General features: G+C 43.7%; 1 long non-coding RNA gene across 1 annotated transcript; it reads left to right on the plus strand.

Moving 5' to 3' along the window:
• The first annotated feature begins 327 nt into the window (after positions 1-327).
• Positions 328-3,415, plus strand: LOC142471318 (uncharacterized). The gene is made up of 4 exons (XR_012789392.1): positions 328-731; positions 1,244-1,344; positions 2,602-2,676; positions 3,332-3,415. It is a non-coding gene; the product is annotated as an uncharacterized LOC142471318 (long non-coding RNA).
• The last annotated feature ends 9,186 nt before the right edge of the window (positions 3,416-12,601 follow it).

Consider the following 12,601-nt stretch of genomic DNA (forward strand, 5'->3'; position numbering starts at 1 on the left):
CAAATTCTGCTAAGTACTGGGGGAAATGACATATTCATAGCCATGAAGCAGTTCTCAGGGTTAGCCAGAGCCCGGTTCTGCGCATGGGACTCTGAATGAATGGTGATCCTCATCAATGGAGGCTGTGATTTAAGTAAGGATGAATGCCCTGTGGCTCTATATTTCCCTGGAGCTCTACCAGCGGGTATCCCCTCATATATCCTGAAATGCCTGCACCAAAAGAGGAGTGTTCGCCCGTCGGTAGCACCGGGGAAGATGCCCTGCTACCGCCACCCACTGCCCCCCTACAGAACTTGCGGCATTACAAGGTATCTGCTGTGCCTGAGTCTTCCCGCCCAGAGGCGGTTGCTGTGCCGGTGTCATCCGTCGCAGAGTGCTGCGCAGAGGAGGACGCCGTGCCGCCACTGGCATCTCCTCTGATCAAGGTACCTACTAATGCTGTTCCGAATTCATCCGTCACAGAGCGCAGCATGGAGGTGACTGCTGTGCCTGTGCTGTCTGAGGCACCGCCTGTACCTGCTTCCGGGTGGCAGAGTAACCTGGGTGCATCAGCTGCAGAATTACCGGCCGGTACATCCACCATTTTTGTTCCAGTGGGGACCCCGTCTTTGGTGGTGAACGGCGCTGAGGCCAATCCATTTTTGTTGTGGTGCAGAGAGCTCAAGGAGATCCGTGAGCCGGGCGCTGCTGAAGCTGCGCTGGTGTCTGCAATGTCAGGGGACAGATCGCAAGTGAGTATGAGAGCGGGACAATTATTGCTTGCTGTGGCTGCTGGGAATGTGTGCTAGGACTCTTTGGTTACTGCTGTGCTTGAGATAACTGCACGCATGGAGAACCAGGACATAGGTGAGCTGGTTTAAGTGGGGCCCAGTTGTGCTAGAGAATAGACCGCAGGGAAGGCAAGCAGAGCAGCAAGCCATAACATCTGGCAGGAGAATAAAGGGGAAGTCTTTCTCCTTGCACAAAGCATAGAGGAGGGAGATTCCTAACTGTGGAGTCCTGGAGCTAGGAGACCAAGAGCAGCTAACATGGGAGGGAATGAAGCCAGCCTACACATGGAAGGGGTAGTGTGAGGTGCTAGTTCTGATGACCTACAGGGAGCTTAAACCTGTCCTGATTGTTGCTGTTTGCTCATGCTGATCCTGCTGACAATAAACCTCAACCACTTTGCAAAGTTTCTTGCATTCTGTGATAAGTTTCTGATCTACAAGTTCCTGCAAGGGCTTACCCCTACCCCTGACAGATCCCTTACAGGTGGAGGCGCTGCACCCTATCCTGTGAAAGATAATATCTACCCTCCAAGCTCCCTGCCCAGCGGAGGCCCAGGCTCCTGGATACCTGCAGGTGAGCACTACGAACATCATATCCCCCTTCTATCTCTCTTAGGGGGGGAGGGGGTGTTACATTTATATCTATGGTGAGCATTTTAAAGAGGATGACCCTGATTTGAAATCTGGTTCAAGATTTACACTACCTACTGTAGTTCCAGATTGAGCACCTTGTACAAATACTCTGCCTTAATCATTAATAACTAGCTTGGAAATTCTTCAACATGTACAGTATAACAGTTCATTGTGTTTTTTTATTCTTTCATTACTGTATATACAGTGCAGAATATAGAGTATACTGTCTGTCCTATAAATGTTACTTTTCTTAACAAGACTGATTTCCTCTCAAGCACATAACTGAAACCTTTAGCAAACAACTGCTTCTGTGAAGCATCACAGTATGTCTCTTACTGTATATTTCTCTTTCTATGTTTCTTTCTTCCTCTTGAGATGTTTGGATTAGTTTGTTTTGTTGCCAGACTTCCCCCCTACTGGCTGCCAAGGATTCCTGCCTGCATGAAAGTAACTGATCTTATTGAGCTTCTTTTTCCAATGTCACATAAGAAATGTCCTCACATATAGTACAGTCAGGGCCGTCTTAACTTATGGGCATGCTGGGCAGTTGCCCGGGGGCCCCACAGCATATGGGGCCCCCATGCGCCCGGCCCATGCGTGCCCACCAATGCTCTCCCCCCGCCCGGCACCCCAGCTCCGCTCACTCTCCCCCCGCCCGGCTCGCTCTCCCCCCACAAGGCACCCCGGCTCGCTCTCCCCCAGACCGGCACCCTGGCTCGCGTCACAACCGCTAGCAGTGCAGCACTTCCGGTGCCTGCTGCTGCTGCTAGTGAGCGCGTGGGAGGCTGGGAGCGACAGTGTAGGCAGGGCCCCGTGCACTGCTTTGTCCGGGGGTCCCTAATGTTGTTAAGATGGCCCTGAGTACAGTACCACTAGTTTTATCACTGCCAAAGTAGCTGGCTTTGTAAGACTCTTATTAGAGGTAAGCATTTGCTAAGAAGCAATTGTATGGCTTGATATAAATAAACCTGGTGCAATTTAGATCTTGCCAATTTTATTGATATTGTTTGAGATGGTAACAAATGGTAATACACTATTTTTCTTAGTTGAGATGTGAGCATTGTTTTGCTGTGAGCATTGTTTTGCTGAAATTCCCAAATCAGTTGAAATGTATATTTTCTTTTAGCTTCAAATTTTGCATAAATTGATTAAATCTGCCAATTTTCTCTTTCTTTCTCCTAAATTTTGTTTACTACAGAGAATACATGTACTACTACACTGTGACATGTGCAGTTGGGATGAAATGTTAGCAGTAGAGATGTCCAAAATATTTGTGAGTTCCATGCAAAGTTAGCTTTTTATTTACAGCATAAACATTCATGAAAACAGTTGGCAGGCATTAAACGTCAATGTGCATTCTAATTTCATTTCAGTTTTGCCAATTTAAGAATTTTTAAATGTTTTAAAATGATAAAAATTGGCGTAATGTTGTGACTATAAATAGGGCACAAAAACTATGTGCTTGTGCATCTGGGAAGGTTTGTTACATCTCAGATACATACAGTAAACAGTGATCTACTTAAATATCAGCAGTTGTATTTGACCACCAGAAGCCTTCTTGTTTAGAAATAAATAAAACTGAAGGGGGGGGGGGGGGAGGAGGATGGGGGATGGGTGTTACCAAAATTATCATCATCAGACTCAGGAGGAGAAAGAGGCCCCATCACCACGGTGAATCAGGTTGTCAAGAAAGGACCTCATTTGGTGGCATAGGGAGAGCAGCCATCTATGTTAAAAATGTTTTCTTACTAATATGAGTGAGTGGGAAGAGGAGGACTCTAAGGAGGAGTAATTTTCTGGTTCAACTTCTAGGTATGCAAGGGCACAAGCAGAATTACTAGTGAGGGAAGTTTTCAGATCATAGACAGATTCCTGGTCCTCAGCAAAACATGCTAGAACAGGCTCTACAGTAGCTTTTCTATTTCAAGATTCTGAGGAGGTGGCGAGAAGAGGAAAGAAGGGCTGAGGCAGAGATGCAGAAGGTAGATGATGAAGATGATGATGATAGTGAGGAACAGGTAAGATAATATCATAATCCTCAGAAACACCAGCACACAATATTACACAACATAAAACTATTGAGGTGGAGGAATATGATGTCACTGGGAGTGATTTTGGGGCTGGAATCCAGTGGTCAGGGAACAGGTAAAGGTCATGGCTGGTGGAAAGATGGATGTATTGTCAAGGAATAGGAAGAGATCAGGGCAGGTGGCAAGTAGTTAGCGATGGCTTGGAAACAGACAGGTCAGGGCTGGAGAGGAGCAAGTGAAGTTACAGTAGGTCCAAAAGGGTCTGGTACCCAGCAACAGCAACAGCAAGGCATGAAGAGGCAGCATGCTTGTCCACAGGGAAACTTCACAAAAAAACAGGCAAGGAGGAACAGAAAAGGGAGGTTTATGTAGAGCTGACTGAAGATGAGGGACAGGTGCCATTGATGTAGTCAGCAGCCTTCAGACAGATCTTAACAAAGAAGAGTGAACAGTCACAGTGAACACTGGTCCCAGTGGCTGACTGGGAGAACTCCAGACTAGGAAGGAGGAAGCCCAGGGTTAATTACTCACCATGGACATCCCTGACATATGTTAAATATTTTGTTAGTGTTGTCAGGAGCAGCAGAAATAGATCAAGCCAGGGAGGTGGGAAGGACAGCTTCTAGAATGCCACTTAGGCCAACAGTAGCAACAGACCCTTTTTGTTCAAGTACTCAAGAGGGTGAGAATGGGGGTGAAGTAATTTGTTTGTGTCATGCCATTGTGAGATGGTGGAAAGTGGGTACTCATCTGTGTTTCTCGGCTCTTATAGGGCACATATCCATAATTATAAAGCTACATGGCAAGGAAGTGAGAAGGGCACAAGCAGTAGCACAGTTGTGAGAAAGAGGGATTGTGACTGAAAGGGTTTTGGTAGTGGTGAAGGTGATTCTCATACTGCTGAGGCCTCCAGCACACAGGACCACCTGTTGTTCTAGCTTGTTGTGGGTAACCAACATTCCCATGGCAGGTTTTGAATCTATGTCCCTGGATCTGGTTTCAGCTGTACCCTGTGCCACCGATGAGTGGAGACCCTGGACAAGTCTCCCGGACCCGGTGGCTTGGGTGGCCTGGTCAGCCAGCACTGGAAGTTTTGTCGGGCTCAACTTCTTTGTTGGCTGCAGGTCCTTTGGTTTCTGCCGGACCCCAGCTCTCCGCAGCTGTGGGCCTCACTCACTGTGCCACACAGGCCCTCTCTCTGATGTCGGAGCGCACAGGGCCTCACTCTGCTGCTGGTGTGCACTGGAAGCTGGGACCTGTTTATGGCACGCACCGGCATCAGAGTGAGGCCCAGCCTGCGCTCACCAACATCAAAGTGAGGCCTGGCCCGCACCGGCATTAGAGAGAGGCCTTGTGGGGGACAGTGAGGGAGGCCTGCAACTGCGGAGAGCCGGAGCCCAGGTAAGTGTGTCATGTATGTATCGGTGGGTGGAGTGTCTTGTATGTATTTGGGAGTGTCATATGTATCTGGGGGGTGTTTATTTTTAAATGTATTTGGGGGGTGTCTTGTAAGTACTTGTTGGGGTTTGTATGTATTTGGAAGAATGTTTTTAAGGTATTTTTTGGGGGTGTTTTGTATGTATTTGGGGGAGGGGTTTTGTATTTTTTGGGTGGGAGGTGTTTTATATGTAGTCAGGGGGTTGCATGTACTAGGGGGTGTTTTGTATATATTTTGGGGCAGTTTAATATGTATTTGGGGGTGTTTTGTATGTATTTGGGGGGTTCATGCATTTGGGGGGGATCGTATGTATTTGGGAAGGGGGTGTTTTGTATGTATTTGGGAAGGGGGTTTGTATGTATTTGGCTCATAACCCTAACCCTTTTGACTTAAAAGGTTAGTCACCTTTTAAGTCAATTACATAAATGACTTAAAAGGTTAGTCACCTTTTAAGTCAATTACATAAATGATCGGTGAGCATATGAGGCACACCTACCCTGAGGAATTCCGCTTTTTGGAACGGAGTAGGTTAGGCTCTATGTGAGTCGATGCTCCTTTCCCTTTAGTTATGCCACATGAAGTGAGTGGCGATGGAGATCCTTCGTCCTCTCCATCCTCACCCTGAAAGCAAATGGCTCAGTCCCGATTTAGAATGAAAAAAAAAAATCCTCAGGCCTGTCTTTCTGTCACTCCTTGACTTTGAAAAAAAAAAAAAAAAAAAGAAAAAAATAGTGTGTGGTGCTCTCAAGACAATCTCTGTTGTAGAAAAAATGTAGTTATGATTGGAAGACAACCCTTAGTTCATAAATGATAAACGTCTTTAAAGGATGCAGCCCGGTTGAAATAAAATCCCACAGATCAAGGCAGTAAGGATAATTTCAATAACATCTGCAGGTGACCGGTAGATGAAACATCCTATTTAGCAGACACAATAAACATGGACAGTATGGAATGAACTCACTTGGGAATCTTCATCCACCATAAGCAGCAAGTCCAAATGTATCCAATGTCCCAGGGTTGAATGTGCATCCGTTGTAGAAGGATCTTCAGATAGAAATGGAGGGAGGAAAACGAAGCACTAAATTCAGCTATGAAACCAGCAATGAAACCAGCAGGAGTACATACCCAAATAAAGCTATTTAATGGATTGGAAAAACTTACAAGACACACCAACGCGTTTCGGACCTCTACAGTCCTTTATCAAGGTGAATACAACAATCACATACAGAGTGCAATTTATACTAAACACTCGATCGCATGGGCCAGTTGCAGACGCTTCCGGGTGTGTCACATGATACGGGTACGTGACCCATGACCCGTGACGCAGGCACGTCCGGTCTATCAGCCGCGCCACTTAGTCAGAGACCTGGAGCGACGTCATTGCGCACAAGGGTAGGAGGAGCACGGCCTGTATGTCAACAAACACACCCACACCAGTGTTTCCTAATCCCTGCTGTTGAAACGCCTGATGTCACTCCGTCGACCGACCTGTGACTGAGACGATCAGAACGCATAGCGTTGCTAAGCAACCGGATCACGCGACCTGTGGTAAACACATTTCAAAACAACAAAACTTTATTAAAATTAAAAAACACTCTCAATGAGGGAATGCATGGACGTGATAAAAAAAAGTAAATTAAAAACAATTAATGAATATCAACCTCAGATATCAGATAACAAGGATCCTCATTGTCAATTGTATAGTATTGTAAGGGTATTGATGGAGCAAATACATGTAATAAAATCTCATCACATATAGTATAATACGTTATAAAGTAGCTCCTTTTAAACCCAACGAGATAGTGATGAAAGACCGTATATTCATAATATGTAAATTGATTATTTATATCTCAAAGACATATTTAGAGTACAGTTGCAAATTCCAAATGACATTACTATATACAATTCTCCAACATTATAACACATGTAGAGAAAATCTTTGACACTGAATCAAGTATCAAACAGAAGAGACCCAATATCCCAATCTGAATTTAAACCATATGGGATACGTGTTTGTAGGGTAAATATCCAATAAAGTTCTCTTCTGTTTAAAATACTTAATCTGTTGCCACCTCGGATGGGACTCGGTATATGTTCAATACCCTGAACAGACATACTTTTTGAATCACCCATGTTGCAATGACTAAAATGTAGGGATACAGGATGACTTAAATCTTTTTTAGTAATGAGTCTTAAATGTTCGAGTATACGAACTTTTAGATTTCTAATAGTCCTCCCTATGTATTGTTTTCCACACCCGCAGCTTAACAGGTAAACCACATAAGTGGATTTAGAATAAAAAAAAAATCCTCAGGCCTGTCTTTCTGTCACTCCTTGACTTTGCCCTGGGGTGTCTGGGGTTTTTCAATATACATAACAGGGAATTATTTTGACTGTCTATACACTGATGACATGTGCATTGTGTACTACTGTAGCTTCTGACACTGGTTGTACCTTGGCCATTTTTTAAGTTTGGGAATTTATTGTGGTGCACCATCATCATTGATTGTTCATGATGATGGTGTTGGATGTTACACAATCCCTTACTATCAGAATGGAGTTAACTTTGGATATCTGCTTTATCAAACAATGAAATCCACATGCTATTTGTTTCTACTGCTTCCTATATGATTTTGGTCCTCTTAGTTTGTTGAGAGTCACTGGCTGCAGGTGATGCTAGCTGGATCCTCAGGTCATCAGGACATGGTGCCTCGCTGGGTCATGCTGCCAGCTGTCTGGATAACCAGTGGGGTAGCCATGACTGAAGCGCCGGCGTTCACGTAGGAGACAGGATGCCTGGGTGTGGAGCAGGGTCCGCTGACTAACTGGCTACTTAAGGGGATGATGTGCACTCTGACTTTGAGCAGAGTGCTTTGAATGCTTTGTTTTGCGGTATTGAGATTCAAGACCCACTCAGTCCAGAATACCTATATGTATTTTAACACTGAGGTTGGCAATTCCACTGCTGTGCCACTAAAAATGTCTGTCACGGGAGACCAGAACTTAACCCAGGGATGAAGGCACAAGACAGGACAATGCAGTTAGATAAAGATTTTGTATTTCAGTCGGAGCCAGCAAGCACAGCACAGCACAAAAAACACAATCAGAACTATACCCACAAAAATGGGGTATACGTGGAGAATTCTAGCTGACTAGGTGCTAAGTGCCACATTAAAGGCTTACCCAGGGCTTGCTTAAACTCTAATGAAGTATGGACCAACTAGACCTACAGTATCTGGTAGAATTGGTGGAAGAGCACTTTCAAAGGCCCCACTGAAAAGTCATGCTCTCCTCTTCTCCAGCACAGCTACAGTCCCCTGCTGGCATAAAGCACTTTTGAATTTAAATATGACTAATTTAAATATGATGCCATATTTGCTTGTTTTGGCAATAATATAAGGATGTGGATGATGGTATGGTGGTTCATTATGAATTAATAGGACTTAAGGCATTGACAATCACATTCATAACTGCAGGGTTTCAAATGTGCTCTCACATCATATATCACTGTATAGGCTACAGATATAGCCCATCCAACTGCCTGTTGGCATTCTCCATCAACAAATCATGACCGCCTTCTGATGCTCATGGAGGCACTCAAGCATATATAAGGTGGAATTGCAATGTGTAGGCACCTTCTTTTTTAGCTGGTGACGCAAAAGGTTGTTTTGTTCCTGTAGCTTAGACAGGGCATTGAGGGATGAGTACAATCAGCTAAAGTGAGCACACATTTTTCTAACTACAATTAAAATGCTCTGCACATTCTGACACTGAGCTAGGAGACCAGTTACTACTAAATTGAATACGTGGGCAAAAGAAGGAATGTGTTATTTTGACTTGTTTGAGTGCTGCAACCAAGTTGGAACCATGATCCCCCTACCACAAACCAAGCCTCAAGTGCCCTGGCAGTCAGACACTGGTTTAGGTCATTCTGTATTTTTGACAACCCAACAGAAGCTGTGTGTGCCTTTTCTTAAAAACTCTACATAAATAAAGTGGCATGTCTACAGAACATTTTGCTGCTGCAGACATTGACCATTTTTTTATTTTACCATCTTTTGCGGGTTGACAATAGTTAAACACATCCAATGGGCAATAACAGACCGGTTCAAGGCCACTACTCCACATGTCAGTAGTGAGCTATACTCTACATCCCGACTGTGCTAGGGCATCAACCAGTGATGCAACAACTTTGTTTTACAGTTTGGAAAGTGCCTTTTTAAAGAAAAAGGATCCTCTTAGGATTGGCAAACGTTGCTCACAAATTTCAATAAGCTCTCAGATGCCCTAAAATTCACCAAATTTTAATGGCAACAAGTCTATAGCAAGCATTTTAGCTACATTGCCATTCAACACCAGAGCTCTTTCATGGGCGTGGAAGAATTGTCTCCCCTTTTCAAACACTTCTTGAACTCTAGGCTGCTGCTGTTGCATTGGGGTGCTGCATATCAGGCTTCTTGTATTAGTTCTAGGTGCATTCGCACTCACATAATCATGTTTGCTTTGTAAACTGATTCTGCACAGGAGTGCCCATCTTGCACCCATGCTGCCATCATCATCATGATCATCCTCATCACTGCTATTGATTATCATCATCCCTGACACTAAAATCATCTAAATCAACATGATCAAATGCATTGCCACTATAAGACAATGGTGGTTGGGTTGAGGCTGAGTGTGTTAAGTCTTGGACTCCAGTGACCTTTTATATTCATCTCCACCTAAGACTTTACACTGACTTGTCTGATTTTCATCCCTGCCCTTTGTCTTATACTGACTATCTAAGGCTAAAGTCCCGCTGCCTCAGACCACGTGCCCGCACTGCAGACAGGCGGCGCGTGGAGAGCCACTTGACCGCGATATGCGGTCTGTAGGGAGTGGGAGCTGGAGCGGGAGGGGGGGGCATGGTAAAACTTTGCCAGGTCTTAGATGAGACTGTGGTGCCGTGGTGCCGTGGTGCCGCCCACCCCCCCACAACCCCCACGACCCCACACACAACACATACATACACATACATACACATACATACACACATACATATACACACACACACTTTTCCCCCTCAGCTCCTTCCCTGCTCCCCTCCCAATCCGCCTCCCTTCAGTAGCTCCTTCCCTCATTGGCTGACTGCCGCACCACGTGACGCGTCAGAGCTGCAAATCACTAGGAGCTTGCAGCATCGGCCAGCTGATGCGTCACAGCACGCAGTAAGCCACGTCGGAAGGAGCCAGCGGGGACCTCCAGAGTGCAGGAAAGGGGCTGGTGGCCCGCGGCCGCTCATGACCAAAGCCTAAGGTTGCCTGGCACTTAGTGTGGTGGTGCTGGATCATGAGAGCTCTTAAACAAGAGGTGCCAAGATGGGTACCTGGTTTCCCACTTTTCACAACTATTCTACATAAGCAACCTGTTGCTGTAACCAGATTGTTTGAGTGTTTGAAATAGCCCAACATCCTGGCTCTTGTTAATGTATTTGCATTAGAATAGGCAACGGGAGATGCAACTGGTATTTGTGGACAAACTTGGAAATGTAATAATGGTTGTCTATGTTGTGGTGCAGGTGGTGTTGACCCTGGGGTCCAACATCATCATCGTCATCACAACAACAAGAACTACGATTGGTCAATTGTCATAGTGATGATGATGACGTCTGTGTAACAGAGCGTGCTGTTGAAGCCAATGAAGATAAAGGAAACATCAATGTTATTGATGTTGTTGTTGATGATGACTTCTGTTTTTAAATAATGAATATACAGGGTTGTTGTTGTTGTTATTATTATTATTATTATTATTATTATTATTATTACTACTGCTTGTAGTGATTGCTTTACGGGTCATTAAATCTGAATTTTCACAATGATGAAGAACGTTCACAGTATCATCACTTTTTTCTGAAACATGATCATATTCATACTCATTGCCCAGGACGGCACCACTACCACCACTCATGCCATTTAAATACCAGTCTTTAACAGCATCAGTAACATCCTCATGATCTCCAGAATGCTCATTCATAACAAGTGATATTTGAACACATGAATCATAAAGTACACCCTCTGCTCCTCAAAGTCATCAAATCCTTGTGATTTAATTTGTGATGTTGATGACTCTCCCTCTTCAACATATGACTGTTTAAACAGCTCATCAGAGTCTAGTAACATCAATGTCAGAACTTGTTCAGCACTAATTGTTTCTTTTGACTGTGACAAGAATGGTAAGCCTGCTGAAAAGAACATAATAGTGACAGGTATGTTGTTGACACTGGCAGCAGTTACAGCCTCAGGGTGACATTGGTGTTATTGGTAGTGGTAGTGGGGGTGGTGGGCCTTGGTTTTGTTGTAGTAAACTGACAATTGTATTAATATTCTCAATAGCATGCTTACAAACATTAGCTATCTTAGTTTCAGAAGTATTAGCTAGGGACAGGTACATAACCGGCTGACTTGAATTTTCACTTAGCTGAAAGTCCAGTCAATAACAGCTGAAAATGATTTATTAATACCTGTTTGGCTGTTTAATGCTTGAGCTTGATGCCACTGTTGTTAAGTAAATAATCATGCATACTTTTGTACACAAGTGATTTTTTTATTAGTGTCATTAAGCTTTAAAGCAGCACCCTTTGTCGCTCACCAATAGTGTAAAAGTAGAGAATTACAGTATAATAAAAAAATAAAGCTGCAATATACAGTAGCACTGGATACTGTATACAGTATTATCCATGAATGTCCTTGCCAAACATTATCAGAGTTACAATTAAACTGTTGTGAAGTTTAATATATTATTCTTGGGATAATTTTTTCTTGGAATATCAAGACTTAATAATAATGGATGCTAGACTGTATATATATTCTAATTAATATACTACAATCACAGTAATGGCATGTGCAGCATGAAGGCACAGAGCCCTGAGCCCACTTCACTGAAAGTCCAGTCAATCACAGCTGCATAATAATAATAATAATAATAATGAAAAAACATCATTATAGTACAGCAGCAACACACCAATCCATGGCTTAACCCTGCATCAAGTGGCTTCAGCTTGAAACCGCATTTCTATTTATACTATTCTTTTCTATTATACTATTTCTATTTATACTCCTCCTCTGCACCTTCTTAAACGCGAATCGTGGATTACATTTTTGTTCTAAGTCTAAAAAATGCATTGATTGTTAATATGTTTATCTATAACCTCAAAGGGGCACAGATAAAAACACTGGCAACCAATGGGCAACCTAAAAAAATAAATGTAAAAAATATAAATACCTATACATTACAATAAAATAAAAACAAACATTAGCCAAAAAATGCATTGATTATCACATTGGTTAACTATACCCTCAACGGGCACAGATAACCACATTGCCAATTAATGGGCAATATACAAAAAATGCAATTAAATTAAATACATTACAAGTGCTTCTTACCTTGCTGGGATGAAGGCTTTCATCCTCCTCATCCAACAGTGTCACCAACCACTCTTGCCCCACATGACCGGGACATGTAACTTCGGAAGCAGGGGGGCCCCGGACATGAAATGAATACGGTTCAGCCCTGGAGACAGTCTGCTTCAATACTATGCAATTAAAATAAAACAAAAACATTGCAATCGCCTGCAAAAAGTGAGGCGCAGAGAGAAGGAGCAATTATGTCTGCTCTCACTGTGCAGCTCTTCTAGACTGGTGCAGCCCGTTAGGATTAGCCCCCCGCTGTGTTAATCCTGATGGGCAATTAGT

Source organism: Ascaphus truei, chromosome 1 (assembly GCF_040206685.1).
Source record: "Ascaphus truei isolate aAscTru1 chromosome 1, aAscTru1.hap1, whole genome shotgun sequence".
NCBI classification, from domain to species: Eukaryota; Metazoa; Chordata; class Amphibia; order Anura; family Ascaphidae; genus Ascaphus; species Ascaphus truei.